This window comes from Lissotriton vulgaris, chromosome 5 (assembly GCF_964263255.1).
Source record: "Lissotriton vulgaris chromosome 5, aLisVul1.2, whole genome shotgun sequence".
NCBI lineage: Eukaryota > Metazoa > Chordata > Amphibia > Caudata > Salamandridae > Lissotriton > Lissotriton vulgaris.
This window is the reverse complement of record NC_141693.1, coordinates 1,220,450,115-1,220,466,861: the sequence shown is the minus strand read 5'-3', so window position 1 is coordinate 1,220,466,861 and position 16,747 is coordinate 1,220,450,115.

Genomic DNA, 16,747 nt, shown 5'->3' with positions numbered 1-16,747 from the left:
GCAACATAGTGTGGTGAACTTCTAACCTCTGTGCTCACGTAAGTGTTCCATGAACTGTTACTGTGGTAACAGGCAGAAAGCTGTTTGGGGGTAGGGTTAAAAGTTACTGGCTGTACAAAAACTGTTATATTTACTCAGGATCTTCTACATCACAGAAAGGAAAGCAAAGTAAAACAAAACACTGTGTACCAGATTTACAACCCCCTTGCACCACTTTCGCGTCCAACCCCTCCTCTACAGCATTACAAGTATGTGGGCCTCAACGACCTCCCTCATGCCCCGGGAACCACCACCCCCTGATAATTGTGCAATGCCTATGTTAATATTTATTCACATGCCACCTTGCATGAAGCACCAGTAGGATGCAGGAGGCCTTCAACCCCAGGAGCCGCAGCGTCAACCTGACCGAGACCCGGGATAAAAGCTGAAAGATCGGAATCAGAGCCTGAATATCCCAAACCCGCTGTTCGGATGGCAAAACCCGAAACTGCGCCGAGTCCAGAACCGCTCCGATGAAGAGGAGCTTCTGAGAGGGGCACAGGTGCGACTTCGGCACATTGATGGAGAACCCCAGCAGGTGCAGGAGGTCGGCCGTAGCCTGGATGTTGGAGACGACTGTCTGGGGTGAGCCCGCCTTCAACAACCATTCGTCGAGATAGGGGAAGAATGGAACACCTGATCTGCGCAGATAAGTGAATATACATGTGAATAAGTCTTTCTACTTTTCTGCAAGACTATAGAATAATGTCCATATACCACAACAATCTGCGTGTCAATATGCATGGCATCTATAGAAGAGATAGTGTACATTTTACAGATGAAGGAAACCGAGTCCTCCTCATGAAATTTAGACTCTGCATCGGTACTTACTTGTAAGTACTATATTCTCTCAATAAACACAAGGGTTCTTTGTAGAGCCACCCAACATCTATACACATAAGCTTGATATATATCTCAAAAATACATGCTTCATTTTTTTCAGCGACCAAATGCGCAGATCCTACACGCATCCCACGACTTTTTTTGTCAAAAAATTTCTTCCTTTTTTTGCCCTATGGGTCCCTATGTCACCCCCTGAGCAGGCCTGGGGGTCAGGGAGTTTCTAACCTGCCCCTGTTCTCGTTTGTCAACATATTTCACAGGCTTCTTCTCCCTCGCTTCTACCAAGGCACAAAATGGCTGCCAACAGTTCCTGGTTTCAGATGTTTACAACCACTTGACAACCAATTAGAATTTAGCGTCTGATCGGATGGTGCGCTTATCCTACGATGCCAATCTTCACACAATCTGCTGATTCACCGTGCCCATAGATATATAAATGACTTCAACCACAATTTTCTCAAAAACTACTGAACAAATTGACACCAGATAGACTAAAGGCACAAGTCAGAACTGAGGACTACATCTTCGCCAAATTTTGTGTAATTCCGTTCAGCCATTCGGGCTGTAGCTGTGTCTAAAGGTCCTATGGGAAATTGCATGGGGAAAACACGTTGTGGGACCCCCCCTTTTTTCTAGGCCCCCGCTTCACCAATCACCCCCACACTCTCAGGGAAGGACCGGAACTGAGTTGGTCAAAAGCTTGATTTAATTTGAACATATGATTTTCTGTTGGTTCCCAAGATGAGTAGAGAGACAACTTGAAACCACCTGAAAATCATATGTTCAAATGAAATCTTTATAATATCCTGTATAGCTTGTGAATGATTTGCATTCCCTTCAAGAGAACTGAATTTTGAAATATCAACTTAAAAGTATGAATGCATGAAGGATGATTGCAGTTAGTATGTTGTACAAATCAAAGCTCTTTGCAGAGATTTAAAAAAATCATATTTATGAATCTTTTTATATTACTATACATAATAAAATAAATATTTTTGTATTTTTCTAAATATTAGAGTCACTACTTTCATTTGACACGTTCAGATTTTTCTATAAAGTTGAAGTTGCCCTAGATTATTTACAGTTTGTATTTCCCTGTCTAGGTGAACTTCACCTTAGTACCAGGTCCCCTTATCTTTGCAATTCCTCAATACTCTACATTGCATCCTGTATATTTGACTCATCTGGTTGCAAATAAAGGATAATGTCATCTGCAAATAGTTTAAGCCTGTCCATCCCCTCTAGTGGTGCCCTTATGTTCCCTTTATGTCATTTTCTCCTGAAAAATAAATACAAATTTTAATAAAATTGGGAAAAGAGGGCACCCTTGACGAATGCCGCTATTTATTTAGACAGTGCCAGCTATTCTAGAATTTGTCATGGCTTTGGGCTGAGTGCCTTGGTATAGAATTTCTAGTATTTAAATAAATTGATTGAGGAATTCGAATTTTTGTAAGCTAAAAATACAAAGCATTCCAGTTGATAAGATCTAATGCTTTTTCAGCACCGATCATCAAAATTAAATCTTTTATTCTACAGACCACCAGGTCCCCGCACACAATTCAGCGATGACATCACTGACTTCATCAGCCCACACACCCTCCCCTCCGAGGACTACATTCTACTGGGAGACCGCAACTACCACCTTGAAAAGAAAAACGACCCCAACACTACCACCCTTCTGGACAACCTGGCCAACCTCAGACTCGAACAACTTGTCAATACCCCCACCCACTATGCCGGACACACGCTCGACCCAATCTTCACCTCCAGCAAACACATCTCCTTCAATCACACGACAGCTCTCCACTGGACGGACCACAGCTGCGTTCACTTCAACTTCAAAAAGACCCCGACCCATAACCCCCCACAACCTATTCCCAGAAGAAACTGGAACAAAATTACCACCGACCAGCTCTTCACATCGCTACACCAAAACCCTCCTGCCAAATCATCGGACCCAAACCAAGCAGCCACCAACCTCACACATTTGATCACCCATAGCGCAGACAAACTAGCACCCTTGAAGAACCATCAAATCAAGCCAGGTAACAAAATAGCCCCCTGGTTCAACGATGACCTTAAGAAATCCAAGAAGTCATGTCGCACCCTTGAGAAAGCCTGGAGAAAAAACCCTACCACTGACAACCTGACCACCTTCATGAACGCTACCCGCAAACACCACCAACTGATCCGATTCACCAAGAAATCAGCATTCAAGGATAGACTTGACAACAACGCACACAACAGCAAGGAACTATTCAACATCTTCAAAGATTTTACCAACCCCACCGCCGGCACCAACAACATCACTCCCTCCCAAGACCTCTGCGGTTCCCTAGCCTCTTTCTTCTACAAAAAAATCGCAGACATACATAACAGCTTTGAAAACCAGTCCAGAGACCAGTCCACTGCACCCACCCCCGAACCAACACCCCCCTCTAACAACCTCTGCGCCTGGAACCCAATCACCACCAAAGACACCATCCGTCTGATGAACTCCATCCACTCAGGATCGCCAACCGACCCATGTCCCCACCACATTTTCAACAAAGCAGACTCCATCATCGCACCCCATCTCCGAGACGTCATCAACTGCTCCCTCAACTCCACTACCTTCAGGAAAGCTGGAAACATGCCGAACTCAGCGCCCTTCTGAAGAAACCCACAGCAGACCCCACTGAACTTAAGAACTACTGCCCCATGTCGCTCCTCCCATTCCCTGCCAAAGATATAGAGAAAGCCGTCAACAATCAACTCGCCGCCTTCCTCGAAGCCAACAAATCCCTCGACCCCTCACAGTCTGGCTTCCGAGCCAAACACAGCACCAAAACCGCCCTCATCGCAGCAACAGACGACATCCAAACGCTACTGAACAACGGAGAAACAGCTGCCCTCATCCTACTTGACCTCTCCACAGCCTTCGACACAGTCTGTCATAGCACCCTCATACAACGCCTCAGCAACGTCGGAATACAAGGAAAAGCATTGAACTGGATCATTTCGTTCCTCGCCGGAAGAACCCAGAGAGTCCGCCTCCGCCCTTTTAGATCAGAGGCCACCAAAGTCATCTGCGGCATACCACAAGGATCATCACTCAATCCCACCCTCTTCAACGTCTACATGAGTCCCCTCGCATCCATCGCATGCCAACACAACCTCAACATCATCTCCTACGCAGACGACACCCAGCTGATCCTCTCCCTCACCAAAGATCCAAACACCGCCAGAACCAACTTACATGAAGGAATGAAAGCAGTCGCCGAGTGGATGAAGAACAGCCGGCTAAAACTGAACTCAGACCAAACTGAAGTTCTCATCTTAGGATCATCCCCATCCGCCTGGGACAACTCATGGTGGCCACCGGCCCTGGGAACCGCACCTATACCGACGGACCACGCACGTAACCTGGGCTTCATCCTGGACTCCTCCCTCTCGATGACCAGACAAGTCAACGCCGTCTAATCCTCATGCTTCCACATCCTACGCATGCTCAAAAAAATCTTCAGATGGATCCCCACCGAAACAAGAAAGACGGTCACCCACGCACTGGTCACAAGCTGTCTGGATTACGGAAACACCCTTTACGCCGGAACCACAGCCAAACTACAAAAGAAACCTCCAACGCATCCAAAACGCCTCAGCTAGATTCATACTGGACATCCCCCGTCAAGCTCACATTTCCAGTCACCTGAAAGACCTCAACTGGCTTCCCGTCAACAAGAGAATAACGTTCCGTCTCTTCACCCACGCACACAAAGCCCTCTACGACTTAGGACCCGAATGCCTCAACACGCGACTGTCCTTCTACACCCCCACCCGACTACTTCGATCATCCAACCAAGCCCTCGCCGTAATTCCCCGCATCCATAGATCCACTATGGGAGGAAGAACCTTCTCCTACTTAGCGGCCAAAATCTGGAATTCTCTCCCCATCCACCTCCGCCTTGTACAGAACCACCTCTCCTTCAGAAAGCAACTTAAAACTTGGATATTCAATAAGTAAAATACCCCCCCTCCCCCAAGCGCCTTGAGACCCTCTGGGTGAGTAGTGCGCTATACAAATCTCTGAACTTGAACTTGAACTTGGTTTGTTGAAAAATATTCTATTGCCTGAATTAAGAACTGGGTGTTCGCTGACCTGTCACACTGATCTTTCTGGATGAGCAAATGAACAGCAGCAGGCATCACTCAGGTTACAAGATTTCACATTCTTCAGATTCTTACCCTTCTTAAAGAAAGTTACAATGGTTGACTCTTTAAAAGAAGAACAAACTTCCCCATCCCCTTAAATATGTACCCCTGCTACATTTCCACCCTCGGGAACCCCTGTGACCTAGTGGATTACTTATCCACCCTGCAGGGGGAATAAACTGTCTTGAATACTAATTGTGCCGTATTGAAGGTCTAGTTGAGCATGAATTTAGAATATAAGCAGTTTTAACAATTGTATTTAATATTACTTCTTCAGGCTAGTTTTTGATATAGAGCGATACATATATGTAAAATCAGTGCATTGAAGACAACTAGAAGACTGCACATCTTTTTTGTTCTTCTCTCATTCCACTTCCCTTTCCCTGCCTGCCTTCCAGCCTCATGTTGGAGTAACAGAGTGCCATCAGTCAGGGAGTGGGATTGGGAAAATGAGCTACCATTGATTTATATTGCTCCCATAGGAAAATCACCAGATTATGGCTTTGGGTTCCAAAAAGTAGTCCCAGTCTCTATTGATTTCCTCAACAGTGCCTTGCAAAACCAATGATTTGGCCATCTGTGGTATCTGACTTACTGTAAGGCTTGGCCAGAAAAGATGTGTGCCTGTTTGGTTAGTAAAACTGCTGAAGTGGATGAGGGTGTAACTTTGGTGACAGGCAACTAGATGAGTATTTCGTGCGTGTTTATGCATTTGTATGAGCCTCCATGTTCCCCTACTTGATATCCTGCCGCTTCACTCATATGTTAATAGCTAGTCCCCATTTTCTTAGACTACCCCTTGTCTCGACCCCATATACACCAGTTGAGAAAACCTCAGAGTGACGTTCTTTTCAACATAATGGAGAACTTAGCATTTAAGAGATGCGGAAGGCAGTGATCTCTGCTTTGAGTTAATGAAAAGCTCTTGGGACTTCGCTCCCCAGCAGAGTGGTCGCTCCCTTGCCTCCCTGGTGATCCACGGTATCGTTGTGTGTTCTTACCCTCACTTTAGACCTGCAGCGTGCCCTGCCTGCCGCTTTTGACAAGATCGAACTGATATCGCGCCTGCTTGCCGCTCTGGGTGAAATTATTTATTTATTTAAGATCGCGCCTGCTTGCCGCTCTGTGTAAAAGTATTCTATAACGTGCCTGGTTGCCGCTTTGTTTGCAATTGCTTAATAACGCGCCTGATTGCCGCTCTGTAACGCTGATCTTTGTAACGCTTTACTTTTTGCACTGTTTGAAGGCATTTACATTGCACCAGCGCATTTCGCCCCAAGCGCTCCGCTCCGCTGTCCCCTACGCAGCCATTTTAGTTGTTGTTGTCCTCCTTCGTGACCCGCCCCGCCTCCCAGCTGAGACGCCCTCCCACTACGCTAATACAGCGTTCCTTGCTCTCCACGCGCTGTGACTCGCTTCGCTCCCCAGCAGAGTGGTCGCTCCCTTGCCTCCCTGGTGATCCACGGTATCGTTGTGTGTTCTTACCCTCACTTTAGACCTGCAGCGTGCCCTGCCTGCCGCTTTTGACAAGATCGAACTGATATCGCGCCTGCTTGCCGCTCTGGGTGAAATTATTTATTTATTTAAGATCGCGCCTGCTTGCCGCTCTGTGTAAAAGTATTCTATAACGTGCCTGGTTGCCGCTTTGTTTGCAATTGCTTAATAACGCGCCTGATTGCCGCTCTGTAACGCTGATCTTTGTAACGCTTTACTTTTTGCACTGTTTGAAGGCATTTACATTGCACCAGCGCATTTCGCCCCAAGCGCTCCGCTCCGCTGTCCCCTACGCAGCCATTTTAGTTGTTGTTGTCCTCCTTCGTGACCCGCCCCGCCTCCCAGCTGAGACGCCCTCGCCCCTGCCCTTCCTCCATCCATATATGACAGGTGCTTTTGCGCGCAGCGTTTACGCGCAGCGACCGCGCCCAACCCGCGCCGAAGGTGCGCCAAAGGTAAGCCCGTCTACGCCCGTCCGCGCCTGGACCGCGCCCAGCGCCAGACCCCCTGCCCCTCGCGCTGCCCAACCCCCCCGCATTACTTACGATGCTGCCACCCTCCTAGCCCTTAACCCCGGTCGCGCCCCCAACTGCGTCCAAGCCGCTCCTGGACGCACCCATGGCCCTTTCTCCTGCCTCTCCTGCAGATTCATCGGCACCGACAGCATATCCGCTGCGTCCACAACACAGACTCCCGACCCCAACCACCTAGAATGCATCCTTCTCAACACCCGCTCGGTCCACAGACACGCCATTGACCTTTGGAACCTACTAGACACCATCTCTCCTGACGTCGCCTTCCTAACGGAAACATGGATGAACGCCTCCTCCGCCCCAGACATCGCCATCGCTATCCCTGACGACTATAAGATCACACGCAAGGACCGCACGGACCATACAGGAGGCGGAATCGCTATCGTCCATAAGAAAACAATCCGCATCTCGACCAGCTCTGACGCCAACCTCGCTAACTCCGAACACCTTCACTTCCAGATCCACATCGACCCCAAGACCACTCTCAGAGGCACCCTCCTCTACAGACCACCAGGACCCCGCGCAAAATTCAGTGAAGACATCACGGACTTCATCACCCCACACGCGCTCCCCTCTGAAGACTACATCCTTCTGGGAGACCTCAACTTCCACCTTGAAAATAGCAAAGACCGCAACACCACCACCCTCTTGGACAACCTAGCCAACCTCGGACTTAAACAACTGGTCACTTCCCCCACCCACATCGCAGGCCACACACTCGACCCCATCTTCACCTCCAGCAACCATGTCTCCTTCAGCCACACTACGAATCTCCTCTGGACTGACCACACCTGCGTTCACTTCACCTACAACAAACCGAAACCCATCGCCCACCTCCAACCAACTCTACAAAGAAACTGGAACAAAATCACCACGGAGCAGATCTCCACATCGCTCCTTCAAACCTCCCCAGCCCTCTCTTCTAACGCCAACGAAGCCGCATCTAACCTCACCCTCTGGCTTTCCAACACCGCCAACACCCTAGCACCAATGAAAAAACGTCAACACAAACTTGGTATCAAGAAGGCCTCATGGTTCAACGATGACCTCAAGAAGTCCAAGAAACTGTGCCGCTCCCTTGAAAAGGCCTGGAAAAAGACCCATCCACCAGCAACAAGGACGCCTTCAAAAGCGCCATCCGCACTCACCACCAACTGATCCGAAAAGCCAAGAAAACAGCATTCAAAGATCGACTTGACAACAACGCCCACAATAGCAAGGAACTTTTCAACATCGTCAAGGAATTTTCCAACCCCTCGGCCAACTCCAACGACATCTCCCCCTCTCAAACCCTCTGCGATTCCCTAGCCTCTTTCTTCCACAACAAGATTGCTGACATCCACAACAGCTTTGACAACCAACCCGGAAACCAACCCACCCTACCATCAGCCGACCATCTTCCCCCCGTTAACACCCTTAACGCCTGGAACCCCATCTCCACGGAGGACACCATCCGCCTGATGAATTCCATCCACTCTGGATCCCCCACAGACCCATGCCCTCACCACATCTTCAACAAAGCAGACTTCATCATAGCTCCGCACCTCCGAGACGTCATCAACTGCTCCTTCAATTCCGCTACCTTCCCAGAAGATTGGAAACACGCTGAACTCACCGCCCTTCTGAAAAAACCAACAGCAGACCCCACCGAACTCAAAAACTACCGCCCCATCTCGCTTCTTCCATTCCCGGCCAAAGTCATCGAGAAAGCTGTCAACAACCAACTCGCCGCCTTCCTCGAAGCCAACAACTCACTCGACCCCTCACAATCTGGATTCCGAGCCAAACACAGCACTGAGACCGCCCTCATCGCAGCAACAGACGACATCCGTACTCTACTGGACAATGGAGACACAGTCGCCCTCATCCTCCTCGATCTTTCTGCAGCCTTCGACACAGTCTGCCACAGCACCCTTTTACATCGCCTCAGAAACATCGGAATCCAAGGAAAGGCACTGGAATGGATCACCTCGTTCCTCACCGGAAGAACCCAGAGAGTCCGCCTCCCACCATTCAATTCAGAGGCCTCTGAAATCATCTGCGGCGTACCACAAGGATCCTCACTCAGTCCCACCCTCTTCAACGTATACATGAGCCCCCTCGCGGCCATCGCCCGCCAACACAACCTCAACATCATCTCCTACGCGGACGACACTCAACTGATCCTATCTCTCACCAAAGACCCCAGCACCGCCAAAACTAACCTTCACGAAGGAATGAAAGAAGTCGCCGAATGGATGAAACAAAGCCGACTGAAACTGAACTCAGACAAAACAGAAGTCCTCATCTTAGGTAAATCCCCCTCTGCTTGGGACGACTCCTGGTGGCCGGAAGCCCTCGGAAATGCACCCATCCCGACAGACCACGCACGAAACCTTGGCGTCATCCTGGATTCCTCACTATCAATGAACAGACAAGTCAGCGCCGTATCCTCCTCCTGCTTCAACATTCTTCGCATGCTCAGAAAAACATTTCGCTGGATCCCCACCGAAACAAGGAAAACAGTCACCCACGCTCTGGTCACGAGCCGACTGGACTACGGAAACACCCTCTACGCAGGCACCACCGCCAAACTCCAGAAGAAACTACAACGAATCCAAAACGCCTCAGCCAGGCTCATATTAGACATCCCACGCAACGAACACATCTCTGGTCACCTTAAAGATCTCCACTGGCTACCCGTCAATAAGAGGATTACTTTCCGACTGCTCACCCACGCACACAAATCACTCTACGACATCGGACCAGACTGCCTCAACTCCCGACTGTCCTTCTACTCCCCCCCCGCCTACTTCGCTCCTCCAACCAAGCCTTCGCCACTGTACCCCACATCAACAAGACCACCATGGGAGGCAGATCCTTCTCTTACCTGGCTGCCAAAACATGGAACTCACTCCCCGCTTACCTTCGCCTCACCCAGAATCACCTAGCGTTCAGAAAGCAGCTTAAAACGTGGATATTTGACATATAATCCTCCTCCCCTTCCTAAGCGCCTTGAAACCCTCTGGGTATGTAGTGCGCTATATAAATTGTATGACTTGACTTGACTTGACATAAAAGATTACCACTGGAGTACTATTTTATGCACTGAAAATGCTTAGGTAAATAGGGGCCCTCCAGTCTTTTGATAGAAAAACACAATCCAGTAACAGTGCAGTTCAGCTAACAACAGCCGCAGGCATAATAATGTAAACCATTCAAATTCAGGCAAGGTTCAGATCATGCCTAAACCCTCCCTACATAACCTGTGATCTCTGTCTGGGAGGTGCTTGGCCATAATTCCCTATCCAGGCCTGCGTCGGATGTTGGTTCCCAATGCTTCTTATGAAGCTTCGATTTTCACTGAGGCAGTGAGTTCAAAAGACCTCAATAGTCATCCATGCCATGACTATACTTTAGGTTGTGCAGTCCTATCTGTTACAGCACAGGCAGCAGTGTAGGACTGCACAGAGACCTAACAGGGAACACCAGTATTTACGTGCACACACCAGAAACTGTACGGGTATAAAGACCATGGGGCAGGTTTACAAGCGTCACTTTTAACTTGGGAAAAGTGATGCAAAAGTGAAGCAAGGGGCTTGTAAATCTGCCCCCATGTGCGGTCTAAGACCTCTTTATTTGCAGCCCCTGCATTGGCCCGATTTCTCACTACATCCCTTTCCCACTTTACTCGGAATTGTCTCCCTGGACATGCTGTACAACAAAGTCCTTGAGTAACTGATTCAGCTTGGGGTGTGGTCACAGATCATATCGCTAGGTACATGGTGTCTATGAGTTCCCTGATTCTGTCTCCGAATGTTTCCACCAGAAATCTTTGCCCTGTTGCCTGACCCTCTATGGTTCACCACGCTGTTGCTGGTCTTAGAGTCTCTCCATCACCACAGGATCCCCAGTTTCTAGGGTTTCATCTTCCTCTATTCTTTCTTGGCAGAATACCTCCACACTCTTAAACCATGAGATGTTCCTTCTTATAGTCTCTTCTCCCTTCTGGTCAATCACTCTAGTGCCTTATACCTTCACCATTTCCAATAACCCTGGCTCAAGGGGGTTCTGGAACTTCTACACTGGCCTACAGTGCCTGAGGAGTACCTGATCACCCGGTAAAGATGTCATTGGATGCATCTTCTCCAGATATAGTCTCTCTGATTGTTCTACACTCACCTATGTTGAGTCCCTTCCAGAATCTATTATGGTTGTGTCAACTCTGGGAGCACCGGAATTGTGTCACGCCTGTGGCCCTTTAGCATGAATGTCCATAGCGGGAATTGAGTGGTGCAATGCGGCCTGCTGCGGTATTCCTGTAGAAAGTGATGCAGACTGATCCCTACATTCTGCCCTTTGTGTGTGGTGAAGCGCAGTGATTTGTTTACCGTCCAGATAAATCTTTCCACCTCCCCATTTGCCTGAGGCCATTGCGGACTAATCCTCTGGTGCCGTATTCCTAGGCTACTAAGTATATCATTAAACTCATGCCCTTGAAAAAGAGGCCCTTTGTCTGTTTTACTTTCTTCGGGGAGGCCCCAGAGGGCCAGTATCTTTTTCAGCACAGATGCTACATTCTTGAATGCTGTTGAGTTAATAAGCTTCACAAAGGGGTATTTGGAATGGCTATTCATAAGGACCATGGCAGTCCTTTCATCATGGAAGCTACCAAAGTTCATGCTGACTTTCTTCCATGGGTTGCTGCAAGGCTTTGCTGTCTCCTGAGGTCCACCATTGGCTAGCACAGCTACTTGCCACAGACATCACCCCATCCCAAGACCTCTGCGACAAGCTTGGAACCTACTTCCACCTCAAGATCAAAAACCTCTACTACTTCTTTGACCATCCACCAGGTGCCAAAGACAGCCCCCTCCCCCCAGAGACACCAGCTAACCCCCACCTCTAACTGGACACCGATCACAGCTGAAGACACCGCCTCGAACATAAAAGGCATCCACTCGGGGCCCTCACCAACCCCTGGCCCCCTCACATCTACCACAGAGCTTCGGCCGCCATCGCACCCAAACTACAATGCATCATCAACACTACCTTCAAAACAAAACAGGCACCATCCGAGACAACTGGAAGCGAGCAGAAGTCAGACCCCTGCTCAAAAAGCCCCAGCTGACCCCACCAACCTCAAGAACTATCGGCCCATCTCGCTCCTCCCCTTCGCAACCAAAGTTGGCGAGAAAACAGGGGAACTGAAACAATTCATCGAAGAGAACGCCGTCCTCGACCCGTCCCAATCTGAATTCCAAAGCAACCAAAGCACAGGGACCGCTCTACCTACCGCCACAGATGACATCCGCAACCTCCTCGACCAAGGCCACTCCGGAGCCCTCATCCTACTCGACCTATCAGCTGCCTTCAACACCGTCTCCCACCACACACTAGTCACCAGACTACACGATGCAGGCATACAAGGAACAGCCCTGGACTGGATCCAATCATTCCTCACCAGAATAAGCCAAAGGATCAGACTGCCACTCTTCCTCTCCGCTCCCACAAAAATCACCTGCAAAGTCCCACAGGGGTCATCACTGAGCCCGACCCTATTCAACATCTACATGGCCCTCCTCAAAGCCATCGTCCGACAACAAGGCCTCAACATCGTATCATATGCTGATGACACTCAACTCATCCTCTCTCTCACCGCCAAACTCAACTTCCAGAAAGGAATGCGAAACATCGCAGTCTGGATGACCAGCAGCTGCCTGAAGATCAATGGCGAGAAGACAGAAGTCCTCATCCTCGGTACCAACCCTTCAGCATGGGACAGCACCTGGTGGCCGACCACCCTCGGAAGCCCACCTACCTCCTCAGACCACACCAAGAACCTAGGCATCGTACTCGACTCATCACTCGCCATAAACCGATAGGTCAACACTGTCACCTCCAGCTGCTTCAACACCCTATGCATCCTCCGCAAGACCTTCAAGTGGATCCCCCCTGAGTCAAGAAAGACAGTCACCCACGCAGACTGGACTATGGAAACACACTCTACGCTGGCATCAACAAGTCACTACTGTGCAAACTCCAGACAATACAGAATAACGCAGCCAGACTAGTCCTTGGCATCCCCCGGAACAAACACATCAGTCAGCACCTACGAAGACTCTACTGGCTCCCTGTGGAGAAAAGAGTCACCTTCAAAATCCTCACTCACACCTACAAATTCCTACACAACAATGGGTCCAAATGCCTTAATGACAGAATCAACTTCCTTGTACTCAAAAGAAACCTCCGATCTTCCAACCTCACACTGACCGAAACCCCACACATCCACAGAGCCAGAGCAGGCGGAAGATCCTTCTCTCACATAGCAGCCAAGACCTGGAGCGATCTACCAGCAGACAGCAGATGCGCCCCCTCCCTGAAAACCTTCAGGAATACCCTAAAGACTTGGGGGCAGATTTATGTCGGACTTGCGCCACGTTTACGCCGCCGTTGCGTCACGCAACGGTGCGGAAACGTGGCGCATCCCTGCGACCTATTTACAATGTGACGCATCTAGGCAGATGCATCACGTTGTAAAGCCCTGCGCCACATGAAACCTGCGTCAGGTTTCATGTGGGCGTTCTGTCGCAGGGTGGGCGTTCCCTCGTAGAAAAGCCCTGTAAAACTGACGCAGTGAAATCTACAAGATTTCACTGAGTCAGTTTTACGACGCTGCTGGGTCAAATCCTTACGCCTGCTTGAAGCAGGCGTAAGGAGTGATGCACCACGTTATGTATGGGTGGCCTCTGTACATTGCAGGAGTTGCGTCGCACTTGCGACGCTACTCCAGCAATGCGCCGCCCGTACACCACAAGATGCGTCACGTATCTGCCCTTCCTTGCACCATGGTGCACATCTGTGGTGCCGATAGGAGGAAATTGCGTGACGCATCAGTTCTGGCGCATCCCTGCTGATTTGCAGAGATGCGCCAGAACTCATAAATCTGCCCCTTGGCTCTTTGGCTGAACAGATCTACGGACCCCCCTCAGCACCTTGAGACCTTCACGGGTGAGTAGAGTGCTTTCAATTCCCCTGATTGATTGATTGCCATGTTAGGCTCTCTGGGATGACCAACCTGTCTCCTTGCAGGACAAGACCCTCTTAGGAGGCACTGAGCTTGGGTGGAACCCTCTAAAGCTGTGTGAGCTCCTTTTTCTTGAGGCCGCTACAGAGATTCGCATCCTGCAGAAATGACTGCCAGCTCCCCAGGTGAAGAGTCTCCAATACTTTATTGAGTATTGTGTCCTGCATGGTTTCCTCAGTTAGCTTGACTAGACTCAGTGCCCCGGGACAGGCACCTTGACTTGCTAGGTGAACATTCTTTAGTGTGGCCATCCTCCTGTTCCATTTTGCCCTGAACTTGGGTTGGTATCTCGACAGAAAGTCAGTAGGGTTTTTAGCCCCTGGCCTGTACACCACTTTAAACTGCTAGTTCTGGAGTTGTATGGCCGACCTCACGATTGGGGGGGGGGATGGGGAGCTGACTTCTTGAATAGAAATACCAGTGGTTGATGGTCAGTGATCAAATGGAATGATCCTCCACACAGGTGTCGACAAAAGTGTCCATGTGCCCAATTTATGGCTAGTGCTTCCCTCTCGATCTGTGCATATCTCGCTTCCATTGGAGTTAATGCTTTGCTTGCGAACGCCTGTGGTGCTCACCTTCCTTGCTCATCCTCTTGTATCAGCACAGCCCCTAGTCCCACTGGGCTTGCATCCACCACCAATTTTGTATTCTTCTTCAGGTAGAAGTATGTCATTGTTGCCTTGCATAGATGTGCTGCCTTCACTTTTGTCAGTGCACTCATTGGTTCCAAAATAGTTGCCAGACCATGGATGAATAATCCACAATAAGTGGCCGTCCATAGAAAGCTGCACGCTTTCAAGGCATTGCATGGCACTGGACCTGTCTGACAGCATTTGATTTCCTTGGGTGCACTTGCATGCCCTTCTGTGTAATGACCTAGCCAAAGAACTCTATGTTGTTGTGGAATACCGAACATTTATCACAATGGTGCGTGATCCCATGTTCACAAAGCACCTTCAGGGTGGCTCTTAGATGCTGGTGAGGTTCTTCCACAGTAGCTGAATACACCACTCACAACTGGAACAAGAGGACAGAGACACAATGGAGGAATGCTCTCAAAACCACCAGTCCTGACCCCGCAACACCCTTCAACCAGGCCGATGATAACTTCTCTGCCTGGATCACCAACTGTGCCAACAGTTTCTCCCCGATCATGCCCACCAAGACATGCGATCCACCAAACAAGCCAGCTGGTACACATTTGAACTCAGGATCAGAAAATGCAACTGTAAACGTCTAGAGTGATGATTGTATACCAGCAAAGATCCCACAAACCAAGCAACGTTAAAATAGCCCTCAACATATACAGTCTGTGAGAAATAGGCCTGGCACCTTGCACCAGTCCAAACAACCCTTATAGTGATCAAAGAAACCTTAGAAAGCTATCCAAGTGGTAGCTGTGGAGAGCAGCCTTCAGGCTTAGTCTTGAAGGAATGTTTAGCAGCTTGTTTTACCAGAATGCAACCTTCTTGTATTGGGTAAATGAAATGAGAACCACACAGTAGTTATAAAAATATATATTTATTAATATAACACCTTAAATACCTCACAGTATATGCTACACACAGATAAACACAAGACACACAATACTGTAGCACACAAACAATCGTAAGTAGCACTAATACACAGTGGGCTCCAGGAGGAGACCAAGCCATATTCTAAAATATTGGTATAAGAACCACAACTCGAGTCAAGACAGTGTCTATAGGTTGTAGAATCGGTGGGACCCCAGGGAACCACCCAAGGTGAGTAAGAAGGGACCTCACAGAGGATAAGTGAAGTGTGAAAAAAACGGCCGTGTGCTACGTATAATTCAATGGGAGAGCAGCTGTTGCAATTTTAAAGTTTAAGGACCCTTTCCAGTGGATTACAAGGAAACCCTTTGGAACAAAGAAGGTTGGAGACCCACTTCACCCGTGGATATTGAAGTACCAGAGTTAACTATCCCAGGGAAGCCGGGAGCATAGGTCAGAAGTGGCATCAGAAACCGCCATCGTCCTCGATGAGAGTCTTCAACGAAATGCCACTGCTGGAAAGAAGAAAAGTGTACGGTGGAATCCGCAGGTGGTTTCCTGATGGAAGAAACCTGAAAGCAGAGGGGACAGAGTCTTAGTCACTCAGGAGTGACCAGGGGCTTGGTAGACGAATGCCCACCAATGTCTGTGCTTCGGGTGCTAAGAAGGAGACCTTGACTCTGCAACCAAGGGGACCAGGAGATGTTGAAGATGACAAGGAGCCAGATATGAACTGTCCCACAAAGGTAGTCCAGTGCTTAGGGGTATGTGTCCGGCTGGAGCACCAACAAGCCTTGGCACCGGCAACCCAAGAATATCAGGATTGTCCCTTTAATGGGCCCACAGGTCTATGGCGCAAGGGGCCCTCTAGCAGTTTCACAAAGTATCAGCTTGCAGGGCACAGAGTGTGAGGAGGCCGGAGTCCTTTGTACAAAATGTGCTCAGAGGTTGGGGCTATCAGCAGCCCAATGCAGAAAAGTTAGGGACATCAACAAGCATATGCAATTGCAAAGTTATGTGGAGCACAGGGATTCAAGTTATGCGGTCCCCACAAGGGATAC